This window comes from Trachypithecus francoisi, unplaced genomic scaffold (genome assembly GCF_009764315.1).
Source record: "Trachypithecus francoisi isolate TF-2019V2 unplaced genomic scaffold, Tfra_2.0 Lachesis_group19, whole genome shotgun sequence".
NCBI lineage: Eukaryota > Metazoa > Chordata > Mammalia > Primates > Cercopithecidae > Trachypithecus > Trachypithecus francoisi.
The window spans coordinates 31313076-31339523 of NW_022681464.1; the positions used below are offsets into that span (position 1 = coordinate 31313076).

Below are 26448 nucleotides of genomic sequence, written 5' to 3' on the forward strand. Positions count from 1 at the left end.
TTCCTCAAGTTTTAATTATATGAGCTACTTAGACATAATGGCACTCTAAATTCTTCAGAAGAAATTGTCAGGTAAGACCAAGACAGTTTTGATATTGCTGAGTAAAGGAAAAATAATAATAAATGAAAATGTAAAAGGAGGCTTTGGGATATAAGTTAGCTGGGTTTTTTTGTTTGTTTGTTTAAAAATGCCTTTTATGTGTATAAAAGTGTTTCTCTTATTGGAACAGCAGTTTTCCATCTTCCTGAAACTTCCTTTATAAATTAATCCTCACAAAAGAGTTTTCGTATATATTTAAGCAACAGCGACATCATGTGGTCTCTCTGGTAGATCCTTGGTAGACAAAATTCACTTAGTAGTCTAACTTCATTTAGTAGTCTTCTCTCCCAAATGAATTTCCCCAGGGAGATACCGAAAAATTGAGTGCTGCCTTCCCATTGGAATAAATTCATTCAAAAAATATCCAGTGGATCAAGGGTGGATTCCATGCTTAGAATATGTATCTCTATACAATCTTATCTAAAGGATCATCCCATCACCACTAAGCTCTTAAATCACCAAACACAGCCTATTTGGAGACTAAGGTAGTCACACAGCAACCTAATCAACTTGTATTTGACAAAACATCATTCGAATATACTAGGGATGAATGTGTTCTATAAGTCTGATTCAGTAATCACGACACAAACACAGTGTATGCATGGGCTTTTCCCACTATTGTCCTAAGCACCCCAGGACCCAGTCAAAACCCCTTGTTGTGCACTTCTGTGACCTCTTGTAATTCCTCTCATAGAGTGTATCACACCCACGTGATTGCCAGTGCAAGGCTCCTTCACTAGGCTAAATGCTCCATGAGGGCAGAGGCCTTTTGCTCACCTTCGTTTCTGCAGTATCTGCCTCTCACCGGTTGATGCCCACCTATTCATTCAACAGATATTTACTGAGCACCTATTGTGCACCCTGCATGGTTGTCGGTGGCACAGACTTTTCAGTGAACAAAACAAAGTCCTTTCTCTCATGAAGCTTACATTCGAGTTGGAGCCGTCAGGTAGTAAACCCCGAAGCTGGAAGCTGGGAGTAAATGCTTGGAGACTAGGGAGTCCTGAGGGTTAGGACGCCACTTTATGTTGGGGGCAAAGGGAGACCAGAGACCTAAAGAAAGTGGGGGAGCCAGTTGTGTAGTTTGTAGAAAATGTCTAGAAAAGTGCATCAAACTTAAGGGAAGAGGGGAAAGGAGGAAGAACGTATGTGTCACTGGACACGGGGAAAAACTAGACAGAGTGTCACTAACTAGCGGGGCAAACTCAGGCTTTCCTTCCCCTCCCCAAACCTCCTCTTCTTCACTCTTCAGATTAAATAATTGCTAAAGTCCTAGCCAATTTTAAGATTATCATGAAAATTCAGAGATTGTAACCTTTGATGGTGCTTGGTGTGTATGTATGTGTGTGGCCATGCACATGTCCACATGTGTGGGGTTAATTTCCAAAGCAATTGCAGACATTTATATTTCTTCCAGACTGATTAGACAAAAATTACTATGTGCTCATTTAAAAGAAATTGATCTAGATTCTGTGTGTTTAGAGGTTGGTTGGTCTCACACTAAGATAAACATTAAATGAGATGTGTCATATTTGCCCTAACACAGTAATCTGTAATTTGGTCATGCACTGCAATTTGGTCATAATAACCATGCGGGTGGAGGTGAGGTGAACAGTTAGCTACAAGAGATCAGCAACGGTTAAGTACATGACATTTCACCAAGAAATCAGCCCCCAGTCTGATAATTCCCTAGTTTGATGGTTTTAATTATACTAGTGAGGTTTAGGTCTAAGAATTCCTGGTAATACAATGACAGATACAAACAATACAATCAGGGAGAGAGTTTAGAGACTAAATCAGTTCTACGTTCAAAATGGTAATACGTTTGGTAATGTGTTTCTCCAACTTTCACCAACATTATCACATGTAGAGCCAGCTACAGAAGACAGAATGGATTATGTTGAAGAGCATCAAGGAGTTCGTCATCAAGATTTTAGGAATCAGTAAATACTTGCTCAGAAATATCTTCTACAGTGGACCATCATTTTGCTTTAAGTATCACCAGCAGAGATTCATTCTTTGGGCTAAGTTGCTATTTCTACAAAAACAAATGCAAAGATACAAAGATATGTCCAGAAAGAGCTACCTATTCCTTTTTTTTTTTTTTTTTTTAAAGATGGAGTCTCACTCTGTTGCCAAGGCTGGAGTGCAATGGCACGAACTCAGCTCACTGCAACCTCCACTTCCCAAGTTCAAGTGATTCCCTTGCCTCAGCCTCCCAAGTATGTGGCGCTACCGGTGCACACGACCACACCCAGTTAATGTTTGTATTTTTAGTAGAGATGGGGTTTCACTGTGTTGGCCAGGCCGGTCTCAAACTTCTGATCTCAAGTGATCTGCCTGCCTCGGCCTCCCAAAGTGCTGGGATTACAGGTTGAGCCACTGCCCCCGGCCCCATTCCACTTTTAATCGTCACAAATGCCTTAGGAAAGCTAATCAAGATTGGAGGAGAGGTGTGATAAACAAGCCCTGGATACAACTGTGAACACTGGACGAGAGGTCAAGGTCATGAAGCAACGCTGTAGGCAGATCAAGCTAAGAAAAACTGAGTCCCATTTGATGAGTTTCTGCTGTGTATGCCAGTTTCTATGGCTAGACTACCAATGCAACATAGACCCCATTGCTGCCGTTTTTATAGATGAGGCAACTGAAGCTTACCTGAGGTCTCCCAGTTGGTTGCAGAGCCGCGGTTCCATCCCAAACCCGTAGACACCCCATTGTGTCAGGCTGCTTCTCTACACTGGGGCATTGGATACCCCAAAGAGGTGGAAATATTGAAAAGGAAGAGGAGGTCAGTAACGGGGGCTATAAGAAAATGAAAAATGATCAGTTTGCCATTGTGTCCTGAATCAGCCCTGTTCCCTCCCAGAGCAGTAGAGAGTTTCAGGTACCAGGGGGCAGCAGGTGTCTCTGCGGCAGGCATGGGTTGCGTTGACTGGGATGACTTGCAGCACATTTTAGTGCAGTGCTGTTGGCCCTTTAGCATTTGACTCATGTTGAACAGAAGAGGTTGAACAGTGTTGTAAACAAAGGACATCTTCAACTATCAGCCTCATCTCTTCTGGACTGTGAAGCCTTGGGCAAGCCACTTACTCTCTCAAAGCCTCAGTTTCTTCCTCCATAAAATGGGGATAAGAACATCTCCTTAGGAGGGTTTTGTGAAGACAAAATTCTATCAAACGTAGCTCAGTGCCAGGCACATAACACATATATCAATACATGTGATCCCATCCTTTTTTCCTGGAGAAGAACAAGTAAATTAAGGAAACCTGAGTTTATTATACCCAATCCACTCTCCTTGTCCCATGAGATGTACCTGCTCCCACCCCGAAGTTCCACAGTGGCAGAAGATCTGCTGAAAGTCTCATTTCCCAGAGCTGTCACTCTGTAGATCAACACTAGTTTATACAATTTCCCAACGAGGCCCAGCTGAAAGTAGGGCTCCTTCTCAACTATGACATTCATGTCACCCCCAGAGAACACCAGAGTACATCCTGGCACAAGGTGGGTTAAGGTTCTACGGTCCTTTTGAGCTTATACTAGATTGAGAGTCGGGTTCAGGGTAAAGTTGAAGAGCTGAGAATCTAGAAGGCAAACCGTCCCTAATTGGTTAGAGCCAAGAAGTCGTAGAATGTCCTTGTAATATTGACACCTGGGACAAAGGCATCATTTTATTTCCCGCATCACTAAGGAAAAGGTCAAGGATGCTCGAATGGGGAGAAGGAAGACAGGCTAGAAGACAGCTCTGCTCCTGACCCTATACCCATTCTCCTCCCACTCCTTTTGGGTCTGTTGAGTGTTTAGTACACAGTAGGCACACAGTAAATATTTGATTGATGAACAATGGGTTACAAATGAATCAAATATTGGGTAGATGGACAGACAGATGAATTGATGAGTAGATGGATGGATAGAGGTTTATCTACGTGGTTACTGTCTACAAACTTTGAAACAGTTTTTTTTCTAATTGAGCTACATTGACAAGCAAAGTGATTTACTGCAGTGCTATTCCTTTGTTTGCTAATATTTGGTACATCAGTAGGAGGACAGAGGCCAACACTCAAGTTAATTATTCTTATACCCTCTGAGCCTCCTAGCCTGATAGGATAACACAGCCATGTCAAAAGACAGTATCCCAAAGAGAAACAAGGTTCCACTGGTATTACTACAATGCCCCTGAAAGAAGAAGGAGAATTTATTTCTTAAAGTTAAAGACGGGTACACAGGTGTCAGTTGCTTTACTGCTCTTCAAATTGTCCATATGTGATGTATATACTCTTATGTCTGTAGATTTCCAAATGATATTAATATAAATTTTTTTAATGAAACAAAGGCAAGGAGAGAGTTAACAGCCGCCTTGAGCCTCTGCAGAAAAGAATAAATCTTTAACCTAAGGCCTCATGCCTTCACGGTGGTGGGCAGCTCCGTAGATGGTAGAAGCACAGTGTGGTGCCCAGACGAACAAGTAGACAATGAAAGAAAGAGATCCTGTGATCTTTCCATCCTTGGATAGTCGTGAATTCCACACAGCTGTTTCTGGACAAAGGGACATTCTGGAACTGGAGTCTTCTCCCTCGGGATTGATCTTCGTGTCCTTTGTTACCTGAGAGTGGCGGGTCTTTGGTGCCAATGATGAAAGCTGATTCACAGGCTGCAGTGGACATAAAGACTCTTTGTGATTTCCAAGGGTGTGAGGAGGCAGGCACCGGGCACTCTCGCAACCCCACTCAGATCTCAAGGACGCTGTGGCGCTCGGCTCCTCCCTGCTGACCTGAGAAGGCCCTGACAAGCCACTTCAAGGAGATTACCTCGTTTCTATTTTGCAGCTTTCTCTGGGTTTCCACAAGGTGGTTGTCTGGACATAACACACACTGGCAGTTCATCTTAATAGAAAGCAGAACGAAAACAGCCCGATCAAATCCCTAGCTAAAGGAATTCACAGTGGCTGCTTTCAGAGGTCCCAGGGCTCCCTTCAGCCAGACATCCCTGTGAAAGAATGCAGGGTTGGGGGTATCCGCTGGTGGGGAGGGAGGACCAAAAAAAATGCAAATTCCTACCAAGAAGATACCTTTCTTCCCTATTGGCATACCCATGCTTTGTGGACTGCAACATTCCCACTAAATTTTTTTTTAAGAATGAAAATGACCTCAATTTTAGAATTATTTTTAAGTTTGGGCTGATAATTGATTTTTAAATTTATTTGCAATAAACACTCACTGCAGTGATCTCATGCAGGACCTGCCAACAATGATCCCTCTTCCCCTCCCAAACTTGGCCACTACCCACACGTACCTTGAGACCATCAAGCTCTCCCCAACTCATTCTTTTCTCCCTTTCTTCCTCTTCCTCCTCTTATCTGGCATACAATATGTCTTTCTGAATGGGGGGTATTTGTTTGCTGGGGCTAACGTAACACCATCAACTGGGTGGCTTAAACAAAAGGAATGTATTATCTCCCGGGTCTGGAAGCTAGACGTTTGAAATCAATGTGTCAGGAAGGATTGGTTTCTTCTGAGGGCAGTGAAGACAGGATCTGTTCCAGGTCTCTCTCCTTGGCTTGTCATTGGCCATCCTCTCCAATGGGGAAGAAAGGTATCCTCTTGGTAGGAATTTGCATTTATTTCGTTCTCCCTCCCCACCAGCGGATACCCCCAAACCTGCATTCTTTCACAGGGATGTCTGGCCAAAGGGAGCCCTGGGTCTTCTGAAAGCAGCCACTGTGTCTCTTCGCATCATTGTCCTTCTATGTGTGTCTGTGGCCAAATCCCCTCTTCTTATAGGAACACCAGTCATATTGGATTAAGGTCCAGACTAATGGCCTCATTTTAACTTCACACCTCTTTGAAGAACCTGTCTCCAAATGGTCACATTCTGAGGTACTGGGGATAAGGACAATTGAAGTTGGGGGGTACACAATTTCATCTATAACATGGGGCTTTGCCAAAATCCCCTTTTCAGGTAGTGACAGTGCCAGCTGAGTTCTAAAACTCAACTTCTTCTTCCAGCCTGGACATGGTAATAAATACGGAGAGGTCTGCACTCAAAGCACTTACTTGCTTAAGTAGATCTGCTCCACAAAGCACCAAGGAAAGATGTGGCTTTGGTTAAGACACCGAGAGAATGGGAAAAGTTCTTCCCCAAACAAGATATGAGTTGCTTTATACTGAGAATCAAGCCACAGAGATTTCTGTGTGTTCAAGTCCATTTCCTTGGTGCATTTCTTTGAAGCACACTATTTATCTTCCTTTCAATTATCTTTGTGTTTCATATTCTTCATATTTATTCACAAATCCATACCTATCAAGATGTATTCATAAATCCACTGCTATCCACATCTGTTTATTTAATCCACACCATGATTCTTTAGAGGTGCAGACAGCTTATTCTATAACCTTGGGCTATTCAAGGGCAAATTGGTGATGATCTCCTGTCATCTACCATCAGAGAGGGAGGGAATGAGATATGGGGAACTTGAGCACTTTGGGTCCTCTCTCAGTTTATCCTCCCCTTCCTGTGTCTCTTCTTTAAGTGGTGTAATAAATATCTGGCTAATAAATAACTGTAGAGAAGCAGGTGATAGCCAACTCTATGGTTTCAACTCTATTGCACATCCAAACCAGGTCTGGAGCCCAATACCCCGTGGACACAACACAGCCTCTGCCCAAGGGTGAATGTCCATGCAGTGTAATGGACAAGGGGCTGCCTATACTTCCGGGCCAGAACCCACACCAGAAAATCACCTGCCCTTGTTGCACCAAGATAAAGCAGGTGGGCTTGCCTGTCTTTTTGAGAATTCTTCTGGCTTTTTCTTTCATTCTTTTTCACTTACAAGAAGCTAGAGTTCATCTGAAAAAGGATAACCAAGGGTGATTAAAACTGAACACTGTGTCATGTGAAAAGGAACTGAAGAAACTCACCTGGAGAAGACTAAGGAGGAAATTTTAAAGAACTGCCAGAAACAAGAGATTGCTGTTCAGTACCAGTAGAAGTTGTAAAGAGCCCAAAGGTCAGTTTTAGGTCACTGCTACAATCTTGAGCTCTCTCTCTGTAACCTGCCCTATAAGAAATGAGCTTCCCATCACTGAGGTATGGAAAGAAATGCCATTCCATCCAAATACAGTGTCGTGCCAAGAGGATAGGCTTTTGGAAGCTGAATCCTGCCTGGCTCACTTCTCTCTAGCCATGAGAACTTAGATAAGTTACTTATCTAAGCCGTAGTTACCCTCACATATAAAAGAGCAACCACAGTCTCTAGTACAGGTAAGATCCTCAAAAAACAGTAACACATCCCTGCCTGCACCCTCTTCTCTTGATTCTTTTTTCAGAGTGATGGGTACTAGAAACTCTAGTTCTTCTTGTTGCATAAACCAAGAGAACCCAACATCTCAGCGTGGGTGTTTGACTTTGGGTGGAAAATTCCTCTGGGCAACTGAATCATAAGCACCGGGCCTGAGTTGACCACCCCTGCTCCTCCCCTCCTCCCTGAAGGGAACCAAGATTTGAGCACCAGTTATCACATAAAACATTCAACTCCATCTTGCTGGTAGTCTTAACCAGGTTTAAATATTTCATACAGAACATTTTTCTTTGAAACACTATCTTGTCTCTTTTTTTAACAGCGAGTGACCTGAATGAATGTGGAGAGGCCAGAAGACCAGAAAAAATAAATACAGGGAAAGCTCTCGTGCTAAAATAGTTGAACATGGTCCATATATGTTAAATGTCCAAGCATTGAAGTCCTTCAGCACTTCAGAGATCTCACCACGCAGGTGGGTGCCTCTGTGTTTAAAACAACAGAATATATTACATACACATACATTCAGCTGATCCCCTGAGGTAAAGTGGGTTGAGGATCAAGAATATTTACTCCCTGCCTTCCTCTTCCAAGGTGGAATTATACTTCCCCACACCTCTACGTGGAGTGCAGGCCCCTAACTCACTTTATCTAATGAAATGTAGGCAGACACAACAGCACCAGTTCCAAGCCTGGCCTTAGAGGCAGCATGGCTCCACATGTGCTCTTGCCTGTCTGGCATTGCCCTGAGAAGAGCATCGCCCATCAGATCACTGCTGCCTCTTCTGCCAGGGCCCTCGAATGAAGACTCATGAAGCAAAGCAAACCTCAGCCCAACTTGCAGCTAAGAGCCAAGCTCAGCTTGGCCATGGAAGTGGAACCACCAACAGAGCATAACCTCAGTAGACAAACCTGCAGACACACAAGCAAAAACAAAGATGCCTCCTCCCTGCCTGAGTAAATCTTGTGTCCTTTTAATTATTCCTTGTACTGTATGATGTAAGTTTAACTACAAAATAAAGTGGACAGTTTATGGATGTCATTACTCCCAGTCGGTGTAATCTATGTGTGTGTGTGTGTGTGTGTGTGTGTGTGTGTCACGTGCACGCATGTGTGCTTGTAAATATAATGACAAAACCATCACACAGAGGACAATGGCCTAGAATGAGAGCCTCAGAAAAGAATCAGCTTCCTGAGTTGTGGACAATGGTGCTTTTATTAGTCATGGTTCTCTAAATGGACAGAATTAATAGGATAGATAGATATATAAAGGGGGGAGGTGTACTAAGTATTAACTCACATGATCATAAGGTCCCACAGGAGGCTGTCTGCAAGCTGAGGAGAGCAAGGAGAACCAGTCCAAGTCTCAAAACTGAAGAACTTGGAGTCCGATATTCGAGAGCAGGAAACATCCAGCACAGGAGAAAGATGCAGGCTGGGAGGCTAGGCCAGTCTAGTCTTTTCGTGCTTTCTGCCTGCTTTATATTCCAGCCATGCTGGCAGCTCACCCAGATTAAGGGTGATTCTGCCTTTCCCAGCTCACTGACTCAAATGTTAATTTTCTTTGGCAACATGCTTACAGACACACCCAGGATCAATACTTTGCATCCTTCAATCCAATCAAGTTGACACTCAATATTAACCATCACAGTGCTCAACAACACAGTGGAACAGATAATCAGGCTCATTCTCATTTCTCTCCTCAAAGAGAAAGATATGACTGAGAGAGCCTAAGACTGAGCCACGGTCCAAAGCAGCCCTTGAATCAACTGATTTCTAAAACTCCATTTTTGAGTGACCTCAATGGCCTCATTGATTGAATCACTTGAGCATAAATCTCAATACACGGTTTTCGTGTTTCATCCACACTGGGATCCACATTTTGGGAGAGTTAAATCCGGATCCGTCACTATTATCAATTAACATGGATTGAATGTCCACCGGGGCTTCCATAGAACTCAGGGGCTGAGTCCCCAGGATCACCTTGGGTGGTCACCTAACCTCTGTGCCCCCAACCTGAGCCTGCATTGATTTGATAACAAATGTGCTGCCAGGCCCACGGGTGTCTCCCACTCACTCAAGCCTGGAAAGACTATTGGACCACTGCCACTCTACTACGGCTGTTGGGGAATGCACAGGTTCGAGAGACTGTCTGGTGCAAGTCCCCCGGGGTAGAGACTGCCCCTGGGAGTCACATGGGGGCCATAATGGGAGAGAAACCACAGCTCACACCTGTGTGGGAAGGGGCCGTGCTCTGACACAGTGGTGATGTCGTCTTTATTGGGGGGTGCTTTCTCAGGGTGAGAATGGAAAGCCCCAGATCCAAACCCAGGACAAGAGAGCTGGAATGAGGAAGAGTGTGATCTCTGCAAACAGGGCAAGACATTGACAAAAGAGCAGTATGAGGTGCTTCAAAACATGCTATTTATTGTCTATATTTGGCCTTGCCACAAGAAGCAGGAGTGCTGGAATCCCTACAGCATGCAAAACCAAATGGGGAAAAAAAAACCTCACGCCTATTTTACAATATTATAGCTGGTATACAGCTATTGTGAAGAAAGGTGAAAGGGGAAAGGGCACCCCACAGCTCTCAGGTTCCCCAGCCATAACATATAAGGAGCTTCTCTAAAAGTTACCCATCCACCAACCTGTCTCATAAGGAGGAAAGTAATTCAACAGCAATACACACATCCAGAAAAACTGTGACATTCACAGAATGTATTCATTTTATATTGCTGCATAAAAAATGACCACACATTTAGTGGCTTGAAACAAAACCCATTTATTTATTTATTTTTCTTTCTTCTTCAACTTTTATTTCAATTTCAGGGGTACATGTGCAAGATGTGCAGATTTGTTACATAGGTAAACGTGTGCCATGGTGGTTTACTGCACAGATCATCCTGGTACCCAAGTTTTAAGCCCAGCATCCATGAGCTATTCTTCCTGATGCACTCCCCGACTCCTCACATGCAACACCCATTTATTGACCCAAAGTTTCATGGGTCAGACATCCAGTCAAGGACCTAGCCAGCAGGACACCTTGATTGCAGCCTTGTGAGACCCTGAGCTCACTAGGTTCTCAGCTCAAAGTCTCACAAGTCTGCAATCAAGGTGTCCTGCTGGCTAGGTCCTTGGCTGGAAGCTCTGGGGAAAAATCTGCATTCAAACTCTTTCCCATTGTTTGCAGAATTCAGTTTCTCCTAATTGAAGGACTGAAGTCCCTGTTTCCTTGCTGACTATCAACAGAGTGTCAGCCCTCATCTCTTTAATGTCTATCCATACCCCTTCCCCTGGGGCCCCTTCCACCTATCAAGCCAGCTATGGCACGCAGGATCTGCTCATGCTCTGAATCTCCAATTTCCCTCATCTCTGACCTCTAGACCCAGTTGTAAGGGGCTCATGTAATTAGGTCAAGCCCACCATGATAATCTCCCTCTCAAGGTCAACTGATTCGGAAGCTTCATTACATTTGCAACCTTCCTTCTACCATACAACGGAACATAGACAGGAATGAATCTCATCTCATTCACAGGTTCCACTCACACTCATCAGGAGGAGATGACACAAAGGAAAGTCCTTGGAAGTCATCTTAAAATTCCATCTCCCACTGCTTCCTCCAAATGTTCTGGGGTCCTCCATCTGCCCTTAGCTTCCTAGAGCTCTCCAGAAATGGCCCCATTCAGGTCCACTCAAACTTAATTCACTCATTGCCCCATTGCAGTAGGCCTTGCCTAGGTTACCACCAGCTAACCTGGTAAAATAACTAACATCTAAGTGTTACTGGGTTCATGTGCCTCCCCTTTGACCATCATGTCTGCCTTTTTAATAAGAGCTCTGCCACAGTGGAGTTCAAAGCATGAAGGGCAGGAGAGGGCTAGGCCTCAACTTTGCTCTAAGACATCTATTGGTGGAAATCGTTGGCACTTTGGCAAGCTGGCTAGGAAGATATATGAAGTCTGAGAGGCGTTTTGACATCCCTCAATCACATTGCAGGGCCTCTCCACCCTAATTTTGGGTGACGCACGCCCTGCCTATAGGAGAGTATTATCAGGAAGTAAAGTATATAAAGACTCGAGTCTCATTTACATCATCTACCCAGCTTGAGCAATAGGCCAAAGGCTTCCTTTAGGTAATATAGTTCTACTCTGCTTCACATGTTCAAATCCACACAAAGCAGAGAATGTTCTGTCCACTCCTCAGGTTTGCAGTTTGACTGCTCAGAAGCCAGCATACGTGTTTGTATGAGTCTGTCTTCACATTGCTAGAAAGAAATACCTGAGATTGGGTAATTTATAAAGAACAGAGGTTTAATTGACTCACAGTTCCCCAGGCTGTACAAGAGGCATAGCGGCTTCTGCTTCTGGGGAGGTCTCAGGAAACTTACAATCATGATAGCACACACCTCACGTGGCCAGAGTAGAAGCAAGAGCAAGAGAAGGGAGTGCTACACACTTTTGAACAACCAGATCTGAGGAGAATTCACTCACTCACTATCATGATGACAGCACCAAGGGGTATGAGGTTAAACCATGAGAAAACAACCCCACGACCCAATCACCTTTCACCAGACCACCCCATGATCCAATCACCTCCCACCAGACCACTCTCATGATCCAATCACCTCCCACCAGGCCCCACCTGCAACAATGGGGATTACAATTGATCATCAGATTTACGCGGGGACACAGATCCAAACCATATCAACGTCAGGGACAGAAACTTCAGCCAGCATTCAACAAACAGCTCTCAAGCACCTGCTTCTTGCTAAATTCTGTGCAGCAGGTTTGAGAGGCGCACTTGACATCCATCACCCAGCCACAGGCCAGGCTATTTACCACGTCCAAATATAAAACAATCCCCGAAGTAAGGTGACTGCCTGGTTTCCCAGTGAAAAGATCCAAAAGAAAAGGTTTGGGGCCAACTTCAATGTACAAAATTTTAGGGATGTAATTGATATAGAAAATGTACACTTCTATGTCAATGTTTAATTTATTAATTTATGTTCACAGGAAAACTTGAAGATCACAATATATAAAATACGCCGGTGGAAACATGACTCATTTCCATTCACATACCATCAAACAATTCTATCTGAGCTCTTTACATATATCTTCTACGTTGATGTTCTCACCATGAGAACACCCTCCTGAGTCATCTAACCTGGCTGAGCATTTTTTAGTCCATATTTCATGTGATCTTAGGAAATGTTAATATAAGTCACAAGTGTCCCTTGATATAAAAATAGGTATAACATTTGGTATAATGTCTCATTCATATTGTGGGTGTATATTTGTGAACTCCACAACATAACCTTTGACTGCATGGCTTTTAAAGTGGTCTTTTAAAGACTTTTACAACATCATCCAAAGCTTGTATCTAAAACTACTCTCTTTACCTGCTTGATTTTTCTCCATAGAGCTCATCTTCAGAGACCTTGTCTTCCCTGCAGGGACAGAAATCTTGTCTCCTTTGTTATAATTCTGTGTCCTTCTTAGAACAGTGTCTGGTACATAGATGGGCTGACACTTCTTTTAAAATAAATGAATACGTCTAAGAATGATCACTAAATTATGTTAAATCAATATATGTTAAATTTTATTATTCATATATAAAATTATATATTATATATTAAATCATATAAATAAATATACAATAAATTATGTATGTACATAAAATTCCATTAAATAATATCTGCAAGCATGTAAAATTCCATTAAGAGTTTTATACATTTTACTCATCTTAAGGCTATGTGTTATCTAAACAATACTTTCTTAGAAAAAATTGAATTTTAAAAAGTAATCAAAAGAGCACCCTGTAATATGTAAGATGAGTAAGAAGTCAGTATTTTGAAGGCGGGATCTCTTCTTATTTTGGGGCTCATATGTGGGTACAAAGAAGTTATTTCCACACCACAGAAAACCCACTTCCAGTCCTCTGCCTTACCCAAATGTTCTACTCCCTCAGCGTCCATAACAATACCTGCTTTCTTCTGTGAACATTCCTTGCACGACTCTTTTAAACATCTGTTCTCTAAACATCAAAGCCCTCTGTTGACCTGTGTCCAGCTGTGTACTATCTTTATGTGTTCTGGGTAGAGATTGCTCATCCTTGGCCAGCCTTCCAAACCCAATAGACTTCCTATCCTCTTAAAGGCAGGTTCCTGGTTTCCACGCCATTATCAGGAACTTTGTGTCCTCCTGCCCACCTAGGAACACATTCCTTGGCCTCCTAAGCTTATTCCTGTTTTCAGCATTCTTCTGGCTGACCCCAGCCTCCTTCCAGTGCTGGGTAACATTGCATTATTTAGATGTACTGCCTGATGCCAGTCACCATCATGAATTCAGATCCCTTGATCAAGTAAACACAGCAATATATGGACATCGTAAGAAGGTGAGGGAGATAGATGTGCACAGAGAGAGGCAGTAACTGTCACACAACACAAGGATCATGCTTGAAAAGGAGAAACCTTCAAGAACTAGTCGGGAGGGATAGCTGCCATCTGTACAGATCACTGTCAAGCAACAGAATCTGGACTGCTCAAGCGCCATGTGGTCTTCAGGGTTACAACCCGACTCCCAGGAAGAAACTGACTAGAACCAGTAAAGCACAGTGAAGTTCAGGACAGTCCATTGTTCCGTTGTATATTTATACAGCGGGTGGGAGATGGAAAACAGCAGCCCTTTCCCCGTACCAGCAACAGAACAAGGATCTTGGACTTTCTAGAGGGTGAGACTAAGGGACAGAGGGAGAATTCCACATCACATCCCCGCCAAACCCATCACCTCTCCCACTGATCTGTGGTTTGTCACAGACACTCCATAAAGTTAATCCAACTGACTCACATATAGAATAAAAATTCTTCCTTGGACCTTCAGAAAACAGCCCTGCTTCTCCTGAGAAAGTTTCACTTTATTCCCGGGATTGTGACAGCATGAACATCCCAAAGCACTCTTTGGTTTTCCCTCCTCCATTCAGTTTCTGTTCTGTAATGTGACTAGACAGCTGTGCTTATAGGGAATGAAAATATTCTTTGTCATTTTTTTCTCCATCTCAAGTCTTGCATGATGAGTTGCCTGTGCTATTTGTGTGCAAGCATTTTTCTTTTGAAAAACTTGAGAAAATCTCCATTTGCAAACTTCTATTACACCTGAAATAGCATATATGCTTATTCAGAAACTAAAGCTATTGTCATCAAACTAGAGTAGCATTTTTGGGCAGTTCTACAATTGTATAAAATATGAATCTCTTCGTTCTCTTGTTTCTGTTCTGTGTTTTTTTGAAAATGGTTTAAGAAAAAAATCTGTTGAGAAAATAGTTTCCCTTATTCTGGCATACTTATGAACTGGTGATGAAACCACTACCACAGAACGTGGAGTTAGAAATATGTGATAAGCAATGATTCACAGTCTCATGACAATATAATTTATACAGGGAGAGATGCCAATTTCTATGCATCCTGATTTATTTTATTAATAATTCTTTCAGGCAGTATATTCTGTTATTACTGAACTTATTTTAGATCAGTAAGTTTTCAAATTGGCTTATGATCAATTCATAAAAATATTGGAAGTAATCAGATACATAATTAATTGTTCCATAGAGTCAGATATAACTACTATGTAACAGTAAATTGAGATGATATTGGTTTTAATCAGCTACCCAAAAAAAGGGAAAATTTATACCATTCTCTGTTTAATTTAGATTATAAAATTCACTAGGGAAATCAAGGAATCGGATAGCTGATAGGAGTTCTTAATAGCAATTGCAGTAAAACACATTTCACTGCTTAAAATTTGTGAGCCCCAATTAATCATGGGCTCAAATAGTTTTTAAAAGTGTTTTATAATCCAAATATTACTATCTCAGTAAGACACTCCAGTGTGTTTATTAATCCATATCTGCTTGCACACTCTCCTTGACCTTCAGTCACAGGGCTTCCAGCTCAGCAGGCTTCAAGCAAGATGCCAAAACTCCTGCTTCATCTAATTGCATGATTTTCAGTTACTCCACGCTGTTTCTTCTCGAAGAAGCTTTAAAAAAAAAAAAAATCCCCCGCCGGTTTAGTCTCCCTCCTTAATGACAATAGAATACGAATTCATTACATTCCTGGAATTGCAAAGCCTTTTCTTCCAACCTTCCACTTACAAAAATTGCCTTCTCAATCCCATCTCCTTCTCTATTTTCTACAGTAAGACAACCTCATGATTAAACTCCTCAAGATATATGAGCATCTGTCCTCCAGAGAGGGGCATGCTGAATTCTCTCCCATGAGCTATTCCACGGATTAATCACCATTTTCCTGGTATCTCTGGAATCCCGACTCTAAGAGGACAGGTGTTGTGTTGTCTAATGTGGTGGCTCCAGCACCTAGAATCATGCATAGTCCTCAGCAGGTGAGTGACCGTCTCACCTAAACCCCTCATTCTGCCACTTTAGACCATGTTTATCTTGGTCATCTTTAACAGAGAGGAAAATTCTTCAGGAAGTCAAAAATACAAATGGGAACGTGATATGACCTATTTGTGAAAACATGTCGGTAGAAATGGAAGCAATTCCAAATTCCTCATCCTGGCATTTGAGGCTGGCTACACCTCAGCCTCACCTCCTGCCGCCTCCTGAAACACAGCCTTTTCTGCTATTTGATGAGTTGAACTGCCTAACAGGTTTGAAAACATATCTGGTGTTTTCCCGTCCCACCTCTTCACCTGGAATGCCCTTCCCTGAAACCTGACCTGTCGACACACCCATCCGCTCTAAACACAGTATGGCGCAGTAGAAAGAGCACATTGTAGCATCAGACGGACAAACCCAAAGCAGTGTGACAGTAGACAAGCTACTGACATGTTCTGAACATTATTTCCTCGAGAGTGAAATGAAGACAACCTGGTTACTAAATGATCCTATCATTATATAGAAAAGCAAAGAACCAGACCTCTTTGGTAAAACATTAATGACCACCATATCTGATACATCATAAACTCCTTAAGCAGAAATCATGTCTTAAATATCTGTCAGTTCTTTGTATGCTATAGTCACAGATAGACAGGGAACGAGTAAGTAAACGCCAGAGAAAAAGGAAGAGAAAGGCAACAACTTGGATGCAACTGGGGCTCATTATGTTAAGTGAAATAAGCCAGGCACAGAAAGACAGACTTCACATGTTCTCAATTATTTGTGGGAGGTAAAATTAAAACAGCTGAACTCACGCAGAGTAGACGTTCCCAGAGGCTGGGAAGGGTAGTGGGGTGGTGGGGCAGAATAGTTAATGGGTACAAAAAAATAGTTAGAAGGAATGAATAAGATCTAGTATTTGATAGCATAACAGGGTGACTATAGTCAAAAATAATTTAATTGTATATTTAAAAGTAACTAAAAGAGTATAATTAGATTGTAACACAAAGAATAAATATTTGAGGTGATAGATACTCCATTTACTCTGATGTGATTATTACACATTGTATGCTTGTGTCAAAATATCCCATATACCCCATAAATATACACATCTACTATGTATCCATAAAAACTAAAAATTGAAAAGTTGGCCAGGTGCTGTGGCTCACACCTGCAATCCCAGCACTTTGGGAAGCCAAGGTGGACAGACCACTTGAGGTTGGGAGTTTGAGACCAGCCTGGTAAACATGGTGAAACATCATCTCTACTAAAACTACAAAAATTATCCAGCTACTCGGGAGGCTGAGGCAGGAGACTCACTTGAACCTGGGAAGCGGAGGCTGCAGTGAGCTGATATCGTGCCAGTGCACTCCAGCCTGGGCAACAGAGACTCAGTCAAAAGAAAAAAAAAAAAAAAAAAAGTTATTTTTTTAAAAAAGTAAATTTAAAAAGAGAAGCAGAAGCAGCATAGGAAAAGGGAGAAAAGCAAAATAGAGGGGGCCTTTGTGATTTGGGGTCCCAGATTCTACTACTGCAGGCATGTTCATCAGCAGGTTTTTCCTGTTAGACTAGGAAAGCAGGGCAGCGCTGTGTAGCTACAGTTTTCGGAAAGACCTGGCCATGGAGCTTCACAGTGGGGGAAAGGTGACTCAAGACAGCAGAAAAGGGCTTCTGGGTGGAAGCCAGATAGCAAGACAGAGGGGAATTTTGTCTTCTCTACTGCAGATGGAATTAACATTCCCAACCAGCACATCATTCACAGAAACAAGATACAGACGGCCTGCACGGATACAGTGTGCATCCATGGACTCAACCAACCGTGGATGGAAAATACTCAAAACAAAATGGATGGTTGCCGCTGTCTGGACATGTACAGTTTTTTCTAGTCATTATTCCCCGAACAATACAGTGTAACAACTATTTACATAGTGTTTATGTTGTATTAGGTATTATAAGTAATCTAAAGATGACTTAAAGTATATGGGAGGATCGGGAGGCTGAGGCAGGAGAATGGCGTAAACCCAGGAGGCGGAGTTGGCAGTGAGCTGAGATTCGGCCACTGCACTCCAGCCTGGGCGACAGAGCGAGACTCCGTCTCAAAAAAAAAAAAAAAAAAAAAAAGTATATGGGAGGATGTGTGTAGGTGATATGGAAATATGACACCATTTTATATTGGGGCTTGAGCATCCATGAATTCTGGCATCCATCTTCAAGCTTCCTGGAACCAATCCCATGGATACCGAGGGATGACAGTATTGGGTTCTTTACTAGGTGTATTCTGAACTACAACAGGAAGGCATGTACTCCACCCTGTACCCCAAACCTCCTCCCTGAACAAAATACTACATGGTCTAAAATTCTAGCATTAAGTTGTGTTTGCTAAATTTTGAGTTAAGCACTGCCCTCTGCTAGCATTCTTTTTCAACATGCAAAGATAAAGCATTGCATCATTGACACCTTCATGAAAATGAGTTAAGAAATCTATGATATCTGCACTGAAAGAATCTGAGAATAGTGAGAGAATATGGATGCCAGGATTGAGATGGAGAAGAAGGGAGGGAAGGGATACTACAAGCTGGAGAGAAGCATTAAACAGCCTCCTATCTATTCGCCTCCACTCGCATGCCTCACCTGCTACCTCTAGGCAGGTGATGCCGACAGCTTATGCCTGCCGTGACTTCTCTCAGGCCCCTCATGTCCCCTCCATTTGAATATCCTACAGGCATCTCCAACTGGGTGAGTCCAGAATTGATCTCCGCATGTTCCTTCCTGCCACATCAACATAGATAAATTCTCCGTTAAAGCCCTACCTTAAATACCACCTTTCAATGAAGCTCTTCATTTGGAAATAATTTCTCTCTCTTTTCAAATACTACAGTCTTTCACTGGTGTCTCTGCAGTCCTTATCACTCTCTTTTCATTTTTCTTTTCTTTTCTTTTTTTTTTTTTTAGAGACAGAGGCTCACTCTGTCACCCAGGTTGGGGTGCACTGGCGTAATCTCGGCCCACTACAGCCTCTGTCTCCTGGGTTCAAGCAATTCTTCTGCCTCTGCCTCCCAAGTAGCTGGGATTACAGGCATGTGCCACCACGCCTGGCTAAATGTTTTTGTATTTTTTTTTAGTAGAGATGGGGTTTCAACACGTTGGCCAGGCTGGTTTGTCTCTCTCTACCACGTACTATAGTGATAGAGTTTGTTCCTCCCCTTTTGGAATGTAAAATCTTTTAGGCATTCATGAATTCGCCGACAAAGTTTATACGGCATTTTCATACGGAAATGCTAGCTGCATTCTATCAGTAAGAGGGAGAGAGAAAAACAGTGGACAAGGAAAACAGCCTGCTTCACAGTCATGAGTAAGATTTATAAACAGAATGCCTCTGATCTAATTTTAAAAGATCCCATCAGGGGACCTCCTCTTTCAGCTTTGCAGCCTCCCTCCCTCAGTCTCTGTATGGGGGAGCTTCTTCCTTCTGTCTTGTTCCTTCTTGCCTATTAAACTCTCCACTCCTTAAAACCACAAAAAAAAAAAAGGATCCCATGGAATTTTACTACATTCAGAGAATGATCAAATTATTGACCTGAAATATATTTTTGAAAAGCACCTAGTCCAGTGGTTTTGTAAAACTTTTAATCACATTTATATATTAAAGTAATTAAATTGCACTAACTTGATCAAGAGATAAAAAGTTAAGTATAAACGGATATACACATATAACATAGTAAGAAATCAATACCATCTTACAGTCAATAATTTGTTTTAAGAGGATTTGAATTTTATATTCATTTATTTGTTTAGTAAACACTTCTAATTATTTAGTACATGCCAGGAATTGTTCTAAATACTTTAAAAATACAGACTTATTTTTCTCATAATAATGTAAGGAGGTAGGTATAATGATTGACCCAATGTTACAGATGGAAAAACTGAGGCACAGAGACTTTATGTAACTTCCTCCAGGCCACAGGCCACATGACTAGTAAATCACAAGGTTAGGATTCAAACCCAGATAATCTGGCTGCAGAGTCCACACTCATGACAAATGAAAAAAACTGCCTCATTTACATTTATTATTGTTATTGTGATTATCAGAAAAATAATCAAATAAAACTATGGTTAAAAAAAAGCTTGAGGATAAAATTTTGAACGTCATGGACATTCTTTTTTCCTTTTTTCCTCTGAATGATAAAGAAAGTTGAATGAAAAATGTATCACTATGGACGGCAACATTTATACTCAATTTCCTGTGTGATCCTCACTCATTGTTGGTTGAAGTTTCATGAGCAAGAACAGTAGAAAGGAATTAGGTTCAGAAATTCTTTCTTTATCATCCTTATAATTTAGAAAAACATTCACAAGTTCATAAAGACATTTAAAGTTTTAATTTCATTTGTAGAGTAGTCCCTAGATCCTTGTCAAGTTTCTCTGGAAGTCAAGAGTGCCATAAAACACTTTGAAAAATGTCACTGGTCAATTTTGCTGTCTCAAGGCAGGTTATCCCTAAAGTATCATGGAAAGATTCATGAGCAACTTAGGGCAGGGACGATGTCTTTTCTCTTTATCTCCCTATACCTAGAATAGTGCCCAGCATAGTAAGAATTTATCATGTGTTTCTTGAATTTAACAATTTGTTTCCTGTGTATTGCTTTCAAGGTTTTACAGAAATCCGAACTTTTCACTATTCAATGTCTATTTGAAAAAAAAAAATCCCCAAAAACAGGAAAGAAAGGAGAATCAAAAGCCACTGGAAGCCTAGATCAAGAGAAACTTCACTGCCAAATATAGGGGATTATCCTTCCCTCTGGGGAGCACATTTTGGCCGATGACATTGTCAGGAGCCTCTAATTGCTGACCAGCAAAAGGAAAATGGTCACACACCTCCCAAGAGGAGAATAAAAACAGAGCCCAGAATTCCTCAGTAACCAAGCCTAGGAGAAGATTATAGATCATATGTTGTCAGCAATTATAGTAACTGTCCCAGGAGGGCCACCCCTTTGGTATCACATTGGAGCTGGGGATTGGGCAGAGAGGAGTGGGCTGAGTATGTGGTTTTGTGGGCATCAATTCACAAGTGCTAAGCCCACTTCACCACTGTGTGTGTACGTGCACGTGTCCGTGTGTGTGTGTGAGAGAGAAAGAGAGAAAGAGAGAGAAACAATCCACCAAGATTAGAGATTTCTCGGGTTCAGGGATGCCTACCCCTCTAATCCATCCAAAAATGTCCTGTCTTATAAATTATTGAAGATGAAGCTCTACAATGAGAAATTCACAAGAATTTTAAGTATGAAAAGAGCCTCAGCATTCATCCAATAACTTTTCTTGCAGATTATGCTACAAAAAGAAATTATGATTAACCCAAATTTAAAATTAGGTTAGTGGCAGACCCAGAACACACAGCCCAGGGAAGTGAGGAAAGCTTGAACTTACATCGCTTGACACAAGCCCAATCCGCTTTCCACTACACTTCACTTAGTCTTCTGTTTTGTTGACCAAGGGAAGATTTTAAACTTTATCCATCATTCATGTGCAGTATTTCCTGAGCCTCAGTCATTCCCTTACCTCCTTTGCAATTTTGCTCTACACCATCTGTGTACAATTTGTACTATTTGCTACCTATTAGTTTTCTCCAAATTCATGTTTAATATGTGGCAGAGATTGCCATCTGGCCGCTAGTTTTTATTCTGCTGCTTTTAGGGTCAAGAGAGCACCTCCATACCACTGAATTCTAGCTGTGGACACAGCCACCCAGTAACCCTTGCAGCATGGTACAGCCAGGTGAGAACAGAATGTCAACAGAAGCAAAAATATAAAACTTCTATTTATTTAAAAGAATTCCTGGCCGGGCGCAGTGGCTCATGCCTATAATCCCAGCACTTTGGGAGGCCAAGGCGGGCAGATCATGAGGTCAGGAGATGAAGACCACCCTGGCTAACACGGTGAAACCCCATCTCTACTAAAAAGTACAAAAAATTAGCCAGGTGTGATGGCAGGCACCTGTAGTCCCAGCTACTAGGGAGGCTGAGACAGGAGAATGGCATGAATCCAGGAGGTAGAGCTTGCAGTGAGCTGAGATCACACCACTGTACTCCAGCTTGGGCGACAGAGTGAGACCCAGTCTCAAATAAATAAATAAATAAATAAATAAATAAAATAAAAAAGGAAATCCCTTGCCATGAACTTCTCCTCTTTCGCCCTTCTAACAAGTTAGAAATAGTAAGGTCGTGCAGCAGCTTCAGTCTCTGAGAGGAGGGCAACGCCATGGAGGATGATGAAATGACACAACGGAAAGAATTCAGGTTCCTAAATAAGTCCAGGGATCCAAGCTCCAGACAACTACATTGGAGACAAACGAACTCTTATTTAAGACACTGTATCTTGGGGACCTCTTTGTTATAGCAGCTTATTGTTTATCGTACCTAAAACAACAACTCTCCCAAAAATATCTATTAAAAATCTGGATTTTATTTAATATTTGGTAAATACTTTAAATTATATATAACTATTCAAATAAACAATATTTGTTCAAATACCAGATACAAGTCATTCCTCTTCCATAGAAGCATGAATAGCCATCTTGGGGAAAGACTGATATAAGGGAAGTAGAAACAGGCTTTGATCAGAGTGCATGGTAAGGGCATTCAGGCATTGAGGAAAGAGAAAGAAATACAAGAAAAATAAAGGCTGGGTGCTTGAAAGTAACTTTCACTCTCTTTGCCATCTGGCCTTGTGAGCCTGCATTCTGCCACACAGTCCAGGAAAGAGGCCAAGGACTTCCAGGGGTACCCCGACTTCATCTCCATCTACAAGAAGGATCCTGGCATTGACAGGGCGGCAGACATCGCTCACCATCACCTCCCACCAAACGTTCAAGGTTGATGGGGCTTCACAGCCGGTGGGCGCCATTTTAGGAGGCAGTAGTTGCACAAGACAGTCTGGCCTGCCTCAGCTATTCATCCTGCCCTGAGCCAGCCTTCCTCTGCAAACCAAGGAGAAAGAGGCAAGGCATTCAAGAGCTGAGTAAGAGGCAATGTTGTCTGTATTGGCCAAGCCAGGCAATTCTTTTGTGCATTCTCATGTTGAACTTTCCCGCATAGCTCCTCTCCCACAGGCAATGTGCATGAGAGCATACAGATTGGAAACACCTGTGCCAGGGACCTGCCTCCTACCCTAACCTACTTCTTCCCACTGCCACCATACCACATGGCCTTGCTCCTAACTTCAGCATGTCTCTGGAAATGTAAAACTGCAGTTTTGCCTGGGACCAACTTGGGAAGAGAAGAAAATGAGTTTTTAAACTAATTTTCAGAAAATGATATTTAGCATTTTAGCTTCCCATCTGGAATTATTTTTAAAACACACATACACAATGGCAAGTTTTGCCTGCATCTCTAACTCTGCATTTGACCCCTGCACTGATTCTGTTCTGCACAGAACAGAGTCAAGTCAGATAACTCTACATTCTTTTCCTTAGAAAGTGGTTGGTGCAAGCCTTTCTCTTCCCACTAAGGAGTCCTACCTTGAAGTATCTTTGAAGTCACTGTCAGTGAAAAATCCTGGATTCTCCTGTTCGGACCATACTCACCCATCAGAGTTAACACACCAAAGTGCAATTTTTGAGTAACTACTTTCATATGTACGAAAAAGAAAATCTATTTTAGTGCCAAAGCTAAGCAGAATAGACTTGAAAACAAATCACTCTGATTAGCAAAAAGAACACAAACATTAAAGATAGACAAACTAGCTCTGCAGTGAGTAGCTGGTTCAACCCAAGCAAGTTAATTCATGTCTCAGAGCTTCAAATTTCATAGTCTAGAAAATGGAGATGATAATTCCTATAACATAAGGTTGTTGGGTGAATTAAATGAGATGACATATATAAATCTGAATAACACAATGCCCAGCAGGTACCCTAAAAATGCATATTATCTTTTTCCCACTTTCTTCTTTCCCTTGAAAACAAGTTAGTATGTTAGACAACTGAAATAGAACAATTTTCATTTTGTGCTTTGTATGTTTCTATATTTTTCTATATTTTCCAAAAATTATTCAGTAATATGTATTAATTTCTTGAAAAAAAGAAAAGTTATTTACAAAAATAGCATCATCTCTGTACAGAAACCTACTTGTCTCCACAGCCTAATTTCATTTACTTCCTGTTTGTTTCTTCCTTCCAATAACAAATGTTAAGAAATCATATCATTTAGAGTAAATTATTTTTCCAATTGATAGTAAAGATAAGTTTACTGTAACAATTAAAGCAGGCTCCTCTATTTGCCTTTTAAACATCATCCCATTAGAAAATAAACATAAGCAACAGCTCAGCTGTTACAACTGAGAAGTACAAATGCAGTATTTCTCTCATTCTAGGATGAAATGATGGTTCTGCATGTAGAATGAAGCAAGTACTTTGAAAATTTTCATTACTCAATTATGTCTACATATGTTACAGTATTTAAAGCTTTTACCATCTTAGAATGATCTTTTAATATTCTAGTATTTATAAATTACACATGGCTTCAGATTCATTCTTTCCTAGAAATTCAACAATCTTGATACATATAAACTCACCTCCAAGCACGAAAAGTAGGATGTCAGTAGAATGTTGCTACCAGGGAACAAACAGTACCTGACCTTCCCTGGCACCCTCTGTGAGATCAAAGGGGGCTCGGTTAGTTTCTGCTAATGTGGAGATAAATCATATTATGGCTAAGGGCCATGATGGTAGGAGAAGTCAGAGGTGTTCTTGTGTTGTGGTAAGTATGTGTAGATTAAATGAGCCGCTTATTAGTAGGACTGATAGTAGAATAATAGCAAGGCTAACTTCATATGAGATTGTTTGGGTGATGGCTCGTAGTGTGCTGATTAGTGCGTAGTTTGAGTTTGATGCTCACCCTGATCATAGAATGGAGTAGACAGCTAAGCTAGATGTAGCTAGAATGAATAAAAGCCCCAGGTTGAAGTTGATTAGGGGATTAGGTATAGGAAGGGGGGTTCGTAGGAGAAGGGTAATGGAAAAGGCTAAGGTTGGGGCGGTGATGTACAGAATAAAAGTAGATGTTGAGGGTTGTAAGGGTTGTTTAGTGAAGAGTTTTACTGCGTCGGCAAAGGGTTGCAGTAATCCATAGGGACCTACAATGTTAGGTCCTTTACATAGTTGTATGTAGCTAGCATTTTTCATTCAATAAGTGTGAGGAATGCTATGGCGGCTAGTACAGGTGTAATAAGGAGTAGAAGGTTTGTTACAGGCATGGTGTTAATAAGAGGAGTTGAACCTCTGATTGTAAAGTTTTAAGTTTTATGCAATTACTGGGCTCTGTCATCTTAACAAACCCTGCTCTTGGGTTGGGTGTGTAATGTTCTATTAGATTGAGATTAGATGATCTACGGAAAGAGGGCACTTTTTGAAGTGGGCCTTATTTCTCTTATCCTTTCGTACAGGGAGAAATATAGAATAGATAGAAACCGACCTGGATTGCTACGGTCTGAACTCAGATCACGTAGGACTTTAATCGTCGAACAAACGAACCCTTGATAGCTGCTGCACCATTAGGATGTCCTGACCCAACATCGAGGTCATAAACCCTATTGTTGATATGGACTCTGGAAGAGGATCGCGCTGTTATCCCTAGGATAACTTGTGCCATTGGTCAAGTTATTGGGTCAATTGTGCATACTGATTTGCTTTGGCTGGTGTAGCCTTAGCATAGGCTGTTGGGAGGTTGTTACGCTCCGAGGTCACCCCAACCAAAATTTCTAATGCAGGTGCAGTAATTTAAAATCCGCAGATTTGTATGGCTTTGACTGCATTAGTAAATTAAAGCTCCATAGGGTCTTCTCGTCTTATTATTTTATGTCTGCCTCTTCACAGGCAGGTCAATTTCACTGGCTAAAAGTAAGAGACAGTCGAACCCTCATGATGCCATTCATGCAAGTCCCTATTTAAGGAACAAGTGATTATGCTACCTTTGCATGGTCAGAATACTGCAGTCGTTAAACATGTGTCACTGGGCAGGCGGTGCCTCTAATACTGATAATGCTAGAGGTGATGTTTTTGGTAAACAGGCAGGGTTAAGTTTGCCGAGTTCCTTTTACTTTTTTTAACCTTTCCTTAGAAGCATGCCTGTGTTGGGTTAACAATATGGGTAACATTGGTTTTGTTTGTGTTTGTTAATATTAGACTGTTACATATCGATGAAGTTTTTCAGTCTGATGTAGGCTAATGCAGTGGAGAAAGCTGTTCATGTTACTTATACTAGCATTATTGCTTCTATAAAATAATAGATTAATCCAATGTGATATGAGGAGTTCAGTAGAATGTTTGGGATTTTTTAGATTTTTTGATGTTGAGCTTGAACGCTTTCTTAATTCATGGCTGCTTTTGGGCCAACTATGGAGATTGGATTTTTTACTCTCTACATAAGGTTTTTTCCTAGTGTCTAAAGAGCTGTCCCTCTTTAGACTAACAATCAAGTTTACAATGGGATTAGGTGATTCTGTAGGTAAACTTAAGGTTGAACTAAGATTCTATCTTGGATAACCAGCTATCACCAGGCTCGGTAGGCTTGTCACCTCTACCCATAAATCTTCCCACTATTTTGCTACATAGATGGGTGTGCTCTTTTAGCTGTTTTTGGGTAGCTTGTCTGGTTTCGGGGAATTTGGCT

At 41.6% G+C, this 26448-nt stretch overlaps 1 long non-coding RNA gene across 1 annotated transcript; it reads right to left on the minus strand.

Moving 5' to 3' along the window:
• Positions 1-7110: 7110 nt before the first annotated feature.
• Positions 7111-25377, minus strand: LOC117064042. The gene is made up of 3 exons (XR_004429232.1): positions 25170-25377; positions 8040-8044; positions 7111-7120 (listed from the first exon to the last, which is right to left on the minus strand). It is a non-coding gene; the product is annotated as an uncharacterized LOC117064042 (long non-coding RNA).
• Between the last annotated feature and the right edge of the window lie 1071 nt (positions 25378-26448).